The following is a 17,128-nucleotide window of genomic DNA, read 5'->3' on the forward strand; positions in this document are numbered from 1 at the left end:
TATCCGGATTCTCCTGCACAGTGGCAGATATGTAAATACGGGGTTTCGGTACCATTTCTTGCGCATTACGGTTCGAACACTCGAACACCTATACGGATTCTCCTGCACAGTGGAAGATATGTAAATACGGGGTTTCGGTACCATTTCTTGCGCATTACGGTTCGAACACTCGAACACCTATACGGATTCTCCTGCACAGTGGCAGATATGTAAATACGGGGTTTCGGTACCATTTCTTGCGCATTACGGTTCGAACACTCGAACACCTATACGGATTCTCCTGCACAGTGGTAGATATGTAAATACGGGGTTTACATACTATTTCTTGCGCATTACGGTTCGAACACTCGAACACCTATGCGGATTCTCCTGCACAGTGGCAGATATGTAAATACGGGGTTTCGGTACCATTTCTTGCGCATTACGGTTCGAACACTCGAACACCTATCCGGATTCTCCTGCACAGTGGCAGATATGTAAATACGGGGTTTCGGTACCATTTCTTCCGCATTACGGTTCGAACACTCGAACACCTATACGGATTCTCCTGCACAGTGGTAGATATGTAAATACGGGGTTTCGGTACCATTTCTTGCGCATTACGGTTGGAACACTCGAACACCTATACGGATTCTCCTGCACAGTGGCAGATATGTAAATACGTGGTTTACATACCATTTCTTGAGCATTACGGTTCGAACACTCGAACACCTATGCGGATTCTCCTGCACAGTGGCAGATATGTAAATACGGGGTTTCTGTACCATTTCTTGCGCATTACGGTTCGAACACTCGAACACCTATACGGATTCTCCTGCACAGTGGCAGATATGTAAATACGGGGTTTATATACCATTTCTTGCGCATTACGGTTCGAACACTCGAACACCTATACGAATTCTCCTGCACAGTGGCAGATATGTAAATACGGGGTTTCGGTACCATTTCTTGCGCATTACGGTTCGAACACTCGAACACCTATACGAATTCTCCTGCACAGTGGCAGATATGTAAATACGGGGTTTCGGTACCATTTCTTGCGCATTACGGTTCGAACACTCGAACACCTATACGGATTCTCCTGCACAGTGGTAGATATGTAAATTCGGGGTTTCGGTACCATTTCTTGCGCATTACGGTTGGAACACTCGAACACCTATACGGATTCTCCTGCACAGTGGCAGATATGTAAATACGGGGTTTACATACCATTTCTTGCGCATTACGGTTCGAACACTCGAACACCTATGCGGATTCTCCTGCACAGTGGCAGATATGTAAATACGGGGTTTCTGTACCATTTCTTGCGCATTACGGTTCGAACACTCGAACACCTATACGGATTCTCCTGCACAGTGGCAGATATGTAAATACGGGGTTTACATACCATTTCTTGCGCATTACGGTTCGAACACTCGAACACCTATGCGGATTCTCCTGCACAGTGGCAGATATGTAAATACGGGGTTTCCGTACCATTTCTTGCGAATTACGGTTCGAACACTCGAACACCTATTCGGATTCTCCTGCACAGTGGCAGATATGTAAATACGGGGTTTCCAAACCATTTCTTGCGCATTACGGTTCGAACACTCGAACACCAATACGGATTCTCCTGCACAGCGGCAGATATGTAAATACGGGGTTTCCGTACCATTTCTTGCGCATTACTGTTCGAACACTCGAACACATATACGGATTCTCCTGCACAGTGGCAGATATGTAAATACGGGGTTTCCATACCATTTCTTGCGCATTACGGTTCGAACACTCGAACACCTATACGAATTCTCCTGCACAGTGGCACATATGTAAAAACGGGGTTTCGCTACCATTTCTTGCGCATTACGGTTCGAACACTCGAACACCTATACGGATTCTCCTGCACAGTGGCAGATATGTAAATACGGGGTTTCGGTACCATTTCTTGCGCATTACGGTTCGAACACTCGAACACCTATACGGATTCTCCTGCACAGTGGCAGATATGTAAATACGGGGTTTCGGTACCATTTCTTGCGCATTACGGTTCGAACACTCGAACACCTATACGGATTCTCCTGCACAGTGGCAGATATGTAAATACGGGATTTACATACTATTTCTTGCGCATTACGGTTCGAACACTCGAACACCTATGCGGATTCTCCTACACAGTGGCAGATATGTAAATACGGGGTTTCGGTACCATTTCTTGCGCATTACGGTTCGAACACTCGAACACCTATCCGGATTCTCCTGCACAGTGGCAGATATGTAAATACGGGGTTTCGGTACCATTTCTTGCGCATTACGGTTCGAACACTCGAACACCTATACGGATTCTCCTGCACAGTGGCAGATATGTAAATACGGGGTTTCGGTACCATTTCTTGCGCATTACGGTTCGAACACTCGAACACCTATACGGATTCTCCTGCACAGTGGCAGATATGTAAATACGGGGTTTCGGTACCATTTCTTGCGCATTACGGTTCGAACACTCGAACACCTATACGGATTCTCCTGCACAGTGGTAGATATGTAAATACGGGGTTTACATACTATTTCTTGCGCATTACGGTTCGAACACTCGAACACCTATGCGGATTCTCCTGCACAGTGGCAGATATGTAAATACGGGGTTTCGGTACCATTTCTTGCGCATTACGGTTCGAACACTCGAACACCTATCCGGATTCTACTGCACAGTGGCAGATATGTAAATACGGGGTTTCGGTACCATTTCTTGCGCATTACGGTTCGACCACTCGAACACCTATACGGATTCTCCTGCACAGTGGTAGATATGTAAATACGGGGTTTCGGTACCATTTCTTGCGCATTACGGTTGGAACACTCGAACACCTATACTGATTCTCCTGCACAGTGGCAGATATGTAAATACGTGGTTTACATACCATTTCTTGCGCATTACGGTTCGAACACTCGAACACCTATGCGGATTCTCCTGCACAGTGGCAGATATGTAAATACGGGGTTTCTGTACCATTTCTTGCGCATTACGGTTCGAACACTCGAACACCTATACGGATTCTCCTGCACAGTGGCAGATATGTAAATACGGGGTTTATATACCATTTCTTGCGCATTACGGTTCGAACACTCGAACACCTATACGGATTCTCCTGCACAGTGGCAGATATGTAAATACGGGGTTTCGGTACCATTTCTTGCGCATTACGGTTCGAACACTCGAACACCTATACGGATTCTCCTGCACAGTGGCAGATATGTAAATACGGGATTTACATACTATTTCTTGCGCATTACGGTTCGAACACTCGAACACCTATGCGGATTCTCCTGCACAGTGGCAGATATGTAAAAACGGGGTTTCGGTACCATTTCTTGCGCATTACGGTTCGAACACTCGAACACCTATACGGATTCTCCTGCACAGTGGCAGATATGTAAATACGGGGTTTCGGTACCATTTCTTGCGCATTACGGTTCGAACACTCGAACACCTATACGGATTCTCCTAAACAGTGGCAGATATGTAAATACGGGGTTTCGGTACCATTTCTTGCGCATTACGGTTCGAACACTCGAACACCTATACGGATTCTCCTAAACAGTGGCAGATATGTAAATACGGGGTTTCGGTACCATTTCTTGCGCATTACGGTTCGAACACTCGAACACCTATACGGATTCTCCTGCACAGTGGCAGATATGTAAATACGGGGTTTACATACCATTTCTTGCGCAATACGGTTGGAACACTCGAACACCTATGCGGATTCTCCTGCACAGTGGCAGATATGTAAATACGGGGTTTCGGTACCATTTCTTGCGCATTACGGTTCGAACACTCGAACACCTATACGGATTCTCCTGCACAGTGGCAGATATGTAAATACGGGGTTTCGGTACCATTTCTTGCGCATTACGGTTCGAACACTCGAACACCTGTACGGATTCTCCTGCATAGTGGCAGATATGTAAATACGGGGTTTCGGTACCATTTCTTGCGCATTACGGTTCGAACACTCGAACACCTATACGGATTCTCCTGCACAGTGGCAGATATGTAAATACGGGGTTTACATACTATTTCTTGCGCATTACGGTTCGAACACTCGAACACCTATGCGGATTCTCCTGCACAGTGGCAGATATGTAAATACGGGGTTTCGGTACCATTTCTTGCGCATTACGGTTCGAACACTCGAACACCTATCCGGATTCTCCTGCACAGTGGCAGATATGTAAATACGGGGTTTCGGTACCATTTCTTGCGCATTACGGTTCGAACACTCGAACACCTATACGGATTCTCCTGCACAGTGGTAGATATGTAAATACGGGGTTTCGGTACCATTTCTTGCGCATTACGGTTGGAACACTCGAACACCTATACGGATTCTCCTGCACAGTGGCAGATATGTAAATACGGGGTTTAAATACCATTTCTTGCGCATTACGGTTCGAACACTCGAACACCTATGCGGATTCTCCTGCACAGTGGCAGATATGTAAATACGGGGTTTCTGTACCATTTCTTGCGCATTACGGTTCGAACACTCGAACACCTATACGGATTCTCCTGCACAGTGGCAGATATGTAAATACGGGGTTTACATACCATTTCTTGCGCATTACGGTTCGAACACTCGAACACCTATGCGGATTCTCCAGCACAGTGGCAGATATGTAAATACGGGGTTTCCGTACCATTTCTTGCGAATTACGGTTCGAACACTTGAACACCTATACGGATTCTCCTACACAGTGGCAGATATGTAAATACGGGGTTTCGGTACCATTTCTTGCGCATTACGGTTCGAACACTCGAACACCTATGCGGATTCTCCTGCACAGTGGCAGATATGTAAATACGGGGTTTCTGTACCATTTCTTGCGCATTACGGTTCGAACACTCGAACACCTATACGGATTCTCCTGCACAGTGGCAGATATGTAAATACGGGGTTTACATACCATTTCTTGCGCATTACGGTTCGAACACTCGAACACCTATGCAGATTCTCCTGCACAGTGGCAGATATATAAATACGGGGTTTCCGTACCATTTCTTGCGAATTACGGTTCGAACACTCGAACACCTATTCGGATTCTCCTGCACAGTGGCAGATATGTAAATACGGGGTTTCCAAACCATTCCTTGCGCATTACGGTTCGAACACTCGAACACTAATACGGATTCTCCTACACAGCGGCAGATATGTAAATATGGGGTTTCTGTACCATTTCTTGCGCATTACGGTTTGAACACTCGAACACCTATGCGGATTCTCCTGCACAGTGGCAGATATGTAAATACGGGGTTTCCGTACCATTTCTTGCGAATTACGGTTCGAACACTCGAACACCTATTCGGAGTCTCCTGCACAGTGGCAGATATGTAAATACGGGGTTTCCAAACCATTTCTTGCGCATTACGGTTCGAACACTCGAACACCAATACGGATTCTCCTGCACAGCGGCAGATATGTAAATACGGGGTTTCCGTACCATTTCTTGCGCATTACTGTTCGAACACTCGAACACATATACGGATTCTCCTGCACAGTGGTAGATATGTAAATACGGGGTTTCCATACCATTTCTTGCGCATTACGGTTCGAACACTCGAACACCTATACGAATTCTCCTGCACAGTGGCAGATATGTAAAAACGGGGTTTCGGTACCATTTCTTGCGCATTACGGTTCGAACACTCGAACACCTATACGGATTCTCCTGCACAGTGGCAGATATGTAAATACGGGGTTTCGGTACCATTTCTTGCGCATTACGGTTCGAACACTCGAACACCTATACGGATTCTCCTGCACAGTGGCAGATATGTAAATACGGGGTTTCGGTACCATTTCTTGCGCATTACGGTTCGAACACTCGAACACCTATACGGATTCTCCTGCACAGTGGCAGATATGTAAATACGGGATTTACATACTATTTCTTGCGCATTACGGTTCGAACACTCGAACACCTATGCGGATTCTCCTGCACAGTGGCAGATATGTAAATACGGGGTTTCGGTACCATTTCTTGCGCATTACGGTTCGAACACTCGAACACCTATCCGGATTCTCCTGCACAGTGGCAGATATGTAAATACGGGGTTTCGGTACCATTTCTTGCGCATTACGGTTCGAACACTCGAACACCTATACGGATTCTCCTGCACAGTGGAAGATATGTAAATACGGGGTTTCGGTACCATTTCTTGCGCATTACGGTTCGAACACTCGAACACCTATACGGATTCTCCTGCACAGTGGCAGATATGTAAATACGGGGTTTCGGTACCATTTCTTGCGCATTACGGTTCGAACACTCGAACACCTAAACGGATTCTCCTGCACAGTGGTAGATATGTAAATACGGGGTTTACATACTATTTCTTGCGCATTACGGTTCGAACACTCGAACACCTATGCGGATTCTCCTGCACAGTGGCAGATATGTAAATACGGGGTTTCGGTACCATTTCTTGCGCATTACGGTTCGAACACTCGAACACCTATCCGGATTCTCCTGCACAGTGGCAGATATGTAAATACGGGGTTTCGGTACCATTTCTTGCGCATTACGGTTCGAACACTCGAACACCTATACGGATTCTCCTGCACAGTGGTAGATATGTAAATACGGGGTTTCGGTACCATTTCTTGCGCATTACGGTTGGAACACTCGAACACCTATACGGATTCTCCTGCACAGTGGCAGATATGTAAATACGTGGTTTACATACCATTTCTTGCGCATTACGGTTCGAACACTCGAACACCTATGCGGATTCTCCTGCACAGTGGCAGATATGTAAATACGGGGTTTCTGTACCATTTCTTGCGCATTACGGTTCGAACACTCGAACACCTATACGGATTCTCCTGCACAGTGGCAGATATGTAAATACGGGGTTTATATACCATTTCTTGCGCATTACGGTTCGAACACTCGAACACCTATGCGGATTCTCCTGCACAGTGGCAGATATGTAAATACGGGGTTTCCGTACCATTTCTTCCGAATTACGGTTCGAACACTCGAACACCTATTCGGATTCTCCTGCACAGTGGCAGATATGTAAATACGGGGTTTCCAAACCATTTCTTGCGCATTACGGTTCGAACACTCGAACACCAATACGGATTCTCCTGCACAGCGGCAGATATGTAAATACGGGGTTTCCGTACCGTTTCTTGCGCATTACGGTTCGAACACTCGAACACATATACGGATTCTCCTGCACAGCGCCAGATATGTAAATACGGGGTTTCCATACCATTTCTTGCGCATTACGGTTCGAACACTCGAACACCTATACGAATTCTCCTGCACAGTGGCAGATATGTAAATACGGGGTTTCGGTACCATTTCTTGCGCATTACGGTTCGAACACTCGAACACCTATACGAATTCTCCTGCACAGTGGCAGATATGTAAATACGGGGTTTCGGTACCATTTCTTGCGCATTACGGTTCGAACACTCGAACACCTATACGGATTCTCCTGCACAGTGGTAGATATGTAAATACGGGGTTTCGGTACCATTTCTTGCACATTACGGTTGGAACACTCGAACACCTATACGGATTCTCCTGCACAGTGGCAGATATGTAAATACAGGGTTTACATACCATTTCTTGCGCATTACGGTTCGAACACTCGAACACCTATGCGGATTCTCCTGCACAGTGGCAGATATGTAAATACGGGGTTTCTGTACCATTTCTTGCGCATTACGGTTCGAACACTCGAACACCTATACGGATTCTCCTGCACAGTGGCAGATATGTAAATACGGGGTTTACATACCATTTCTTGCGCATTACGGTTCGAACACTCGAACACCTATGCGGATTCTCCAGCACAGTGGCAGATATGTAAATACGGGGTTTCCGTACCATTTCTTGCGAATTACGGTTCGAACACTTGAACACCTATACGGATTCTCCTACACAGTGGCAGATATGTAAATACGGGGTTTCGGTACCATTTCTTGCGCATTACGGTTCGAACACTCGAACACCTATGCGGATTCTCCTGCACAGTGGCAGATATGTAAATACGGGGTTTCCGTACCATTTCTTGCGCATTACGGTTCGAACACTCGAACACCTATACGGATTCTCCTGCACAGTGGCAGATATGTAAATACGGGGTTTACATACCATTTCTTGCGCATTACGGTTCGAACACTCGAACACCTATGCAGATTCTCCTGCACAGTGGCAGATATGTAAATACGTGGTTTCCGTACCATTTCTTGCGAATTACGGTTCGAACACTCGAACACCTATTCGGATTCTCCTGCACAGTGGCAGATATGTAAATACGGGGTTTCCAAACCATTCCTTGCGCATTACGGTTCGAACACTCGAACACTAATACGGATTCTCCTACACAGCGGCAGATATGTAAATATGGGGTTTCTGTACCATTTCTTGCGCATTACGGTTTGAACACTCGAACACCTATGCGGATTCTCCTGCACAGTGGCAGATATGTAAATACGGGGTTTCCGTACCATTTCTTGCGAATTACGGTTCGAACACTCGAACACCTATTCGGAGTCTCCTGCACAGTGGCAGATATGTAAATACGGGGTTTCCAAACCATTTCTTGCGCATTACGGTTCGAACACTCGAACACCAATACGGATTCTCCTGCACAGCGGCAGATATGTAAATACGGGGTTTCCGTACCATTTCTTGCGCATTACTGTTCGAACACTCGAACACATATACGGATTCTCCTGCACAGTGGTAGATATGTAAATACGGGGTTTCCATACCATTTCTTGCGCATTACGGTTCGAACACTCGAACACCTATACGAATTCTCCTGCACAGTGGCAGATATGTAAAAACGGGGTTTCGGTACCATTTCTTGCGCATTACGGTTCGAACACTCGAACACCTATACGGATTCTCCTGCACAGTGGCAGATATGTAAATACGGGGTTTCGGTACCATTTCTTGCGCATTACGGTTCGAACACTCGAACACCTATACGGATTCTCCTGCACAGTGGCAGATATGTAAATACGGGGTTTCGGTACCATTTCTTGCGCATTACGGTTCGAACACTCGAACACCTATACGGATTCTCCTGCACAGTGGCAGATATGTAAATACGGGATTTACATACTATTTCTTACGCATTACGGTTCGAACACTCGAACACCTATGCGGATTCTCCTGCACAGTGGCAGATATGTAAATACGGGGTTTCGGTACCATTTCTTGCGCATTACGGTTCGAACACTCGAACACCTATCCGGATTCTCCTGCACAGTGGCAGATATGTAAATACGGGGTTTCGGTACCATTTCTTGCGCATTACGGTTCGAACACTCGAACACCTATACGGATTCTCCTGCACAGTGGAAGATATGTAAATACGGGGTTTCGGTACCATTTCTTGCGCATTACGGTTCGAACACTCGAACACCTATACGGATTCTCCTGCACAGTGGCAGATATGTAAATACGGGGTTTCGGTACCATTTCTTGCGCATTACGGTTCGAACACTCGAACACCTATACGGATTCTCCTGCACAGTGGTAGATATGTAAATACGGGGTTTACATACTATTTCTTGCGCATTACGGTTCGAACACTCGAACACCTATGCGGATTCTCCTGCACAGTGGCAGATATGTAAATACGGGGTTTCGGTACCATTTCTTGCGCATTACGGTTCGAACACTCGAACACCTATCCGGATTCTCCTGCACAGTGGCAGATATGTAAATACGGGATTTCGGTACCATTTCTTGCGCATTACGGTTCGAACACTCGAACACCTATACGGATTCTCCTGCACAGTGGAAGATATGTAAATACGGGGTTTCGGTACCATTTCTTGCGCATTACGGTTCGAACACTCGAACACCTATACGGATTCTCCTGCACAGTGGCAGATATGTAAATACGGGGTTTCGGTACCATTTCTTGCGCATTACGGTTCGAACACTCGAACACCTATACGGATTCTCCTGCACAGTGGTAGATATGTAAATACGGGGTTTACATACTATTTCTTGCGCATTACGGTTCGAACACTCGAACACCTATGCGGATTCTCCTGCACAGTGGCAGATATGTAAATACGGGGTTTCGGTACCATTTCTTGCGCATTACAGTTCGAACACTCGAACACCTATCCGGATTCTCCTGCACAGTGGCAGATATGTAAATACGGGGTTTCGGTACCATTTCTTGCGCATTACGGTTCGAACACTCGAACACCTATACGGATTCTCCTGCACAGTGGTAGATATGTAAATACGGGGTTTCGGTACCATTTCTTGCGCATTACGGTTGGAACACTCGAACACCTATACGGATTCTCCTGCACAGTGGCAGATATGTAAATACGTGGTTTACATACCATTTCTTGCGCATTACGGTTCGAACACTCGAACACCTATGCGGATTCTCCTGCACAGTGGCAGATATGTAAATACGGGGTTTCTGTACCATTTCTTGCGCATTACGGTTCGAACACTCGAACACCTATACGGATTCTCCTGCACAGTGGCAGATATGTAAATACGGGGTTTATATACCATTTCTTGCGCATTACGGTTCGAACACTCGAACACCTATGCGGATTCTCCTGCACAGTGGCAGATATGTAAATACGGGGTTTCCGTACCATTTCTTCCGAATTACGGTTCGAACACTCGAACACCTATTCGGATTCTCCTGCACAGTGGCAGATATGTAAATACGGGGTTTCCAAACCATTTCTTGCGCATTACGGTTCGAACACTCGAACACCAATACGGATTCTCCTGCACAGCGGCAGATATGTAAATACGGGGTTTCCGTACCCTTTCTTGCGCATTACGGTTCGAACACTCGAACACATATACGGATTCTCCTGCACAGCGCCAGATATGTAAATACGGGGTTTCCATACCATTTCTTGCGCATTACGGTTCGAACACTCGAACACCTATACGAATTCTCCTGCACAGTGGCAGATATGTAAATACGGGGTTTCGGTACCATTTCTTGCGCATTACGGTTCGAACACTCGAACACCTATACGAATTCTCCTGCACAGTGGCAGATATGTAAATACGGGGTTTCGGTACCATTTCTTGCGCATTACGGTTCGAACACTCGAACACCTATACGGATTCTCCTGCACAGTGGTAGATATGTAAATACGGGGTTTCGGTACCATTTCTTGCGCATTACGGTTGGAACACTCGAACACCTATACGGATTCTCCTGCACAGTGGCAGATATGTAAATACGGGGTTTACATACCATTTCTTGCGCATTACGGTTCGAACACTCGAACACCTATGCGGATTCTCCTGCACAGTGGCAGATATGTAAATACGGGGTTTCTGTACCATTTCTTGCGCATTACGGTTCGAACACTCGAACACCTATACGGATTCTCCTGCACAGTGGCAGATATGTAAATACGGGGTTTACATACCATTTCTTGCGCATTACGGTTCGAACACTCGAACACCTATGCGAATTCTCCTGCACAGTGGCAGATATGTAAATACGGGGTTTCCGTACCATTTCTTGCGAATTACGGTTCGAACACTCGAACACCTATTCGGATTCTCCTGCACAGTGGCAGATATGTAAATACGGGGTTTCCAAACCATTTCTTGCGCATTACGGTTCGAACACTCGAACACCAATACGGATTCTCCTGCACAGCGGCAGATATGTAAATACGGGGTTTCCGTTCCATTTCTTGCGCATTACTGTTCGAACACTCGAACACATATACGGATTCTCCTGCACAGTGGCAGATATGTAAATACGGGGTTTCCATACCATTTCTTGCGCATTACGGTTCGAACACTCGAACACCTATACGAATTCTAATGCACAGTGGCAGATATGTAAAAACGGGGTTTCGGTACCATTTCTTGCGCATTACGGTTCGAACACTCGAACAGCTATACGGATTCTCCTGCACAGTGGCAGATATGTAAATACGGGGTTTCGGTACCATTTCTTGCGCATTACGGTTCGAACACTCGAACACCTATACGGATTCTCCTGCACAGTGGCAGATATGTAAATACGGGGTTTCGGTACCATTTCTTGCGCATTACGGTTCGAACACTCGAACACCTATACGGATTCTCCTGCACAGTGGCAGATATGTAAATACGGGATTTACATACTATTTCTTGCGCATTACGGTTCGAACACTCGAACACCTATGCGGATTCTCCTGCACAGTGGCAGATATGTAAATACGGGGTTTCGGTACCATTTCTTGCGCATTACGGTTCGAACACTCGAACACCTATCCGGATTCTCCTGCACAGTGGCAGATATGTAAATACGGGGTTTCGGTACCATTTCTTGCGCATTACGGTTCGAACACTCGAACACCTATACGGATTCTCCTGCACAGTGGCAGATATGTAAATACGGGGTTTCGGTACCATTTCTTGCGCATTACGGTTCGAACACTCGAACACCTATACGGATTCTCCTGCACAGTGGCAGATATGTAAATACGGGGTTTCGGTACCATTTCTTGCGCATTACGGTTCGAACACTCGAACACCTATACGGATTCTCCTGCACAGTGGTAGATATGTAAATACGGGGTTTACATACTATTTCTTGCGCATTACGGTTCGAACACTCGAACACCTATGCGGATTCTCCTGCACAGTGGCAGATATGTAAATACGGGGTTTCGGTACCATTTCTTGCGCATTACGGTTCGAACACTCGAACACCTATCCGGATTCTCCTGCACAGTGGCAGATATGTAAATACGGGGTTTCGGTACCATTTCTTGCGCATTACGGTTCGAACACTCGAACACCTATCCGGATTCTCCTGCACAGTGGCAGATATGTAAATACGGGGTTTCGGTACCATTTCTTGCGCATTACGGTTCGAACACTCGAACACCTATACGGATTCTCCTGCACAGTGGAAGATATGTAAATACGGGGTTTCGGTACCATTTCTTGCGCATTACGGTTCGAACACTCGAACACCTATACGGATTCTCCTGCACAGTGGCAGATATGTAAATACGGGGTTTCGGTACCATTTCTTGCGCATTACGGTTCGAACACTCGAACACCTATACGGATTCTCCTGCACAGTGGTAGATATGTAAATACGGGGTTTACATACTATTTCTTGCGCATTACGGTTCGAACACTCGAACACCTATGCGGATTCTCCTGCACAGTGGCAGATATGTAAATACGGGGTTTCGGTACCATTTCTTGCGCATTACAGTTCGAACACTCGAACACCTATCCGGATTCTCCTGCACAGTGGCAGATATGTAAATACGGGGTTTCGGTACCATTTCTTGCGCATTACGGTTCGAACACTCGAACACCTATACGGATTCTCCTGCACAGTGGTAGATATGTAAATACGGGGTTTCGGTACCATTTCTTGCGCATTACGGTTGGAACACTCGAACACCTATACGGATTCTCCTGCACAGTGGCAGATATGTAAATACGTGGTTTACATACCATTTCTTGCGCATTACGGTTCGAACACTCGAACACCTATGCGGATTCTCCTGCACAGTGGCAGATATGTAAATACGGGGTTTCTGTACCATTTCTTGCGCATTACGGTTCGAACACTCGAACACCTATACGGATTCTCCTGCACAGTGGCAGATATGTAAATACGGGGTTTATATACCATTTCTTGCGCATTACGGTTCGAACACTCGAACACCTATGCGGATTCTCCTGCACAGTGGCAGATATGTAAATACGGGGTTTCCGTACCATTTCTTCCGAATTACGGTTCGAACACTCGAACACCTATTCGGATTCTCCTGCACAGTGGCAGATATGTAAATACGGGGTTTCCAAACCATTTCTTGCGCATTACGGTTCGAACACTCGAACACCAATACGGATTCTCCTGCACAGCGGCAGATATGTAAATACGGGGTTTCCGTACCCTTTCTTGCGCATTACGGTTCGAACACTCGAACACATATACGGATTCTCCTGCACAGCGCCAGATATGTAAATACGGGGTTTCCATACCATTTCTTGCGCATTACGGTTCGAACACTCGAACACCTATACGAATTCTCCTGCACAGTGGCAGATATGTAAATACGGGGTTTCGGTACCATTTCTTGCGCATTACGGTTCGAACACTCGAACACCTATACGAATTCTCCTGCACAGTGGCAGATATGTAAATACGGGGTTTCGGTACCATTTCTTGCGCATTACGGTTCGAACACTCGAACACCTATACGGATTCTCCTGCACAGTGGTAGATATGTAAATACGGGGTTTCGGTACCATTTCTTGCGCATTACGGTTGGAACACTCGAACACCTATACGGATTCTCCTGCACAGTGGCAGATATGTAAATACGGGGTTTACATACCATTTCTTGCGCATTACGGTTCGAACACTCGGACACCTATGCGGATTCTCCTGCACAGTGGCAGATATGTAAATACGGCGTTTCTGTACCATTTCTTGCGCATTACGGTTCGAACACTCGAACACCTATACGGATTCTCCTGCACAGTGGCAGATATGTAAATACGGGGTTTACATACCATTTCTTGCGCATTACGGTTCGAACACTCGAACACCTATGCGGATTCTCCTGCACAGTGGCAGATATGTAAATACGGGGTTTCCGTACCATTTCTTGCGAATTACGGTTCGAACAGTCGAACACCTATTCGGATTCTCCTGCACAGTGGCAGATATGTAAATACGGGGTTTCCAAACCATTTCTTGCGCATTACGGTTCGAACACTCGAACACCAATACGGATTCTCCTGCACAGCGGCAGATATGTAAATACGGGGTTTCCGTACCATTTCTTGCGCATTACTGTTCGAACACTCGAACACATATACGGATTCTCCTGCACAGTGGCAGATATGTAAATACGGGGTTTCCATACCATTTCTTGCGCATTACGGTTCGAACACTCGAACACCTATACGAATTCTCCTGCACAGTGGCAGATATGTAAAAACGGGGTTTCGGTACCATTTCTTGCGCATTACGGTTCGAACACTCGAACAGCTATACGGATTCTCCTGCACAGTGGCAGATATGTAAATACGGGGTTTCGGTACCATTTCTTGCGCATTACGGTTCGAACACTCGAACACCTATACGGATTCTCCTGCACAGTGGTAGATATGTAAATACGGGGTTTCGGTACCATTTCTTGCGCATTACGGTTCGAACACTCGAACACCTATACGGATTCTCCTGCACAGTGGCAGATATGTAAATACGGGATTTACATACTATTTCTTGCGCATTACGGTTCGAACACTCGAACACCTATGCGGATTCTCCTGCACAGTGGCAGATATGTAAATACGGGGTTTCGGTACCATTTCTTGCGCATTACGGTTCGAACACTCGAACACCTATCCGGATTCTCCTGCACAGTGGCAAATATGTAAATACGGGGTTTCGGTACCATTTCTTGCGCATTACGGTTCGAACACTCGAACACCTATACGGATTCTCCTGCACAGTGGCAGATATGTAAATACGGGGTTTCGGTACCATTTCTTGCGCATTACGGTTCGAACACTCGAACACCTATACGGATTCTCCTGCACAGTGGCAGATATGTAAATACGGGGTTTCGGTACCATTTCTTGCGCATTACGGTTCGAACACTCGAACACCTATACGGATTCTCCTGCACAGTGGTAGATATGTAAATACGGGGTTTACATACTATTTCTTGCGCATTACGGTTCGAACACTCGAACACCTATGCGGATTCTCCTGCACAGTGGCAGATATGTAAATACGGGGTTTCGGTACCATTTCTTGCGCATTACGGTTCGAACACTCGAACACCTATCCGGATTCTCCTGCACAGTGGCAGATATGTAAATACGGGGTTTCGGTACCATTTCTTGCGCATTACGGTTCGAACACTCGAACACCTATACGGATTCTCCTGCACAGTGGAAGATATGTAAATACGGGGTTTCGGTACCATTTCTTGCGCATTACGGTTCGAACACTCGAACACCTATACGGATTCTCCTGCACAGTGGCAGATATGTAAATACGGGGTTTCGGTACCATTTCTTGCGCATTACGGTTCGAACACTCGAACACCTATACGGATTCTCCTGCACAGTGGTAGATATGTAAATACGGGGTTTACATACTATTTCTTGCGCATTACGGTTCGAACACTCGAACACCTATGCGGATTCTCCTGCACAGTGGCAGATATGTAAATACGGGGTTTCGGTACCATTTCTTGCGCATTACAGTTCGAACACTCGAACACCTATCCGGATTCTCCTGCACAGTGGCAGATATGTAAATACGGGGTTTCGGTACCATTTCTTGCGCATTACGGTTCGAACACTCGAACACCTATACGGATTCTCCTGCACAGTGGTAGATATGTAAATACGGGGTTTCGGTACCATTTCTTGCGCATTACGGTTGGAACACTCGAACACCTATACGGATTCTCCTGCACAGTGGCAGATATGTAAATACGTGGTTTACATACCATTTCTTGCGCATTACGGTTCGAACACTCGAACACCTATGCGGATTCTCCTGCACAGTGGCAGATATGTAAATACGGGGTTTCTGTACCATTTCTTGCGCATTACGGTTCGAACACTCGAACACCTATACGGATTCTCCTGCACAGTGGCAGATTTGTAAATACGGGGTTTATATACCATTTCTTGCGCATTACGGTTCGAACACTCGAACACCTATGCGGATTCTCCTGCACAGTGGCAGATATGTAAATACGGGGTTTCCGTACCATTTCTTCCGAATTACGGTTCGAACACTCGAACACCTATTCGGATTCTCCTGCACAGTGGCAGATATGTAAATACGGGGTTTCCAAACCATTTCTTGCGCATTACGGTTCGAACACTCGAACACCAATACGGATTCTCCTGCACAGCGGCAGATATGTAAATACGGGGTTTCCGTACCCTTTCTTGCGCATTACGGTTCGAACACTCGAACACATATACGGATTCTCCTGCACAGCGCCAGATATGTAAATACGGGGTTTCCATACCATTTCTTGCGCATTACGGTTCGAACACTCGAACACCTATACGAATTCTCCTGCACAGTGGCAGATATGTAAATACG

Source organism: Camellia sinensis, chromosome 15 (genome assembly GCF_055761805.1).
Source record: "Camellia sinensis isolate YWXY chromosome 15, ASM5576180v1, whole genome shotgun sequence".
Lineage (NCBI taxonomy): Eukaryota > Viridiplantae > Streptophyta > Magnoliopsida > Ericales > Theaceae > Camellia > Camellia sinensis.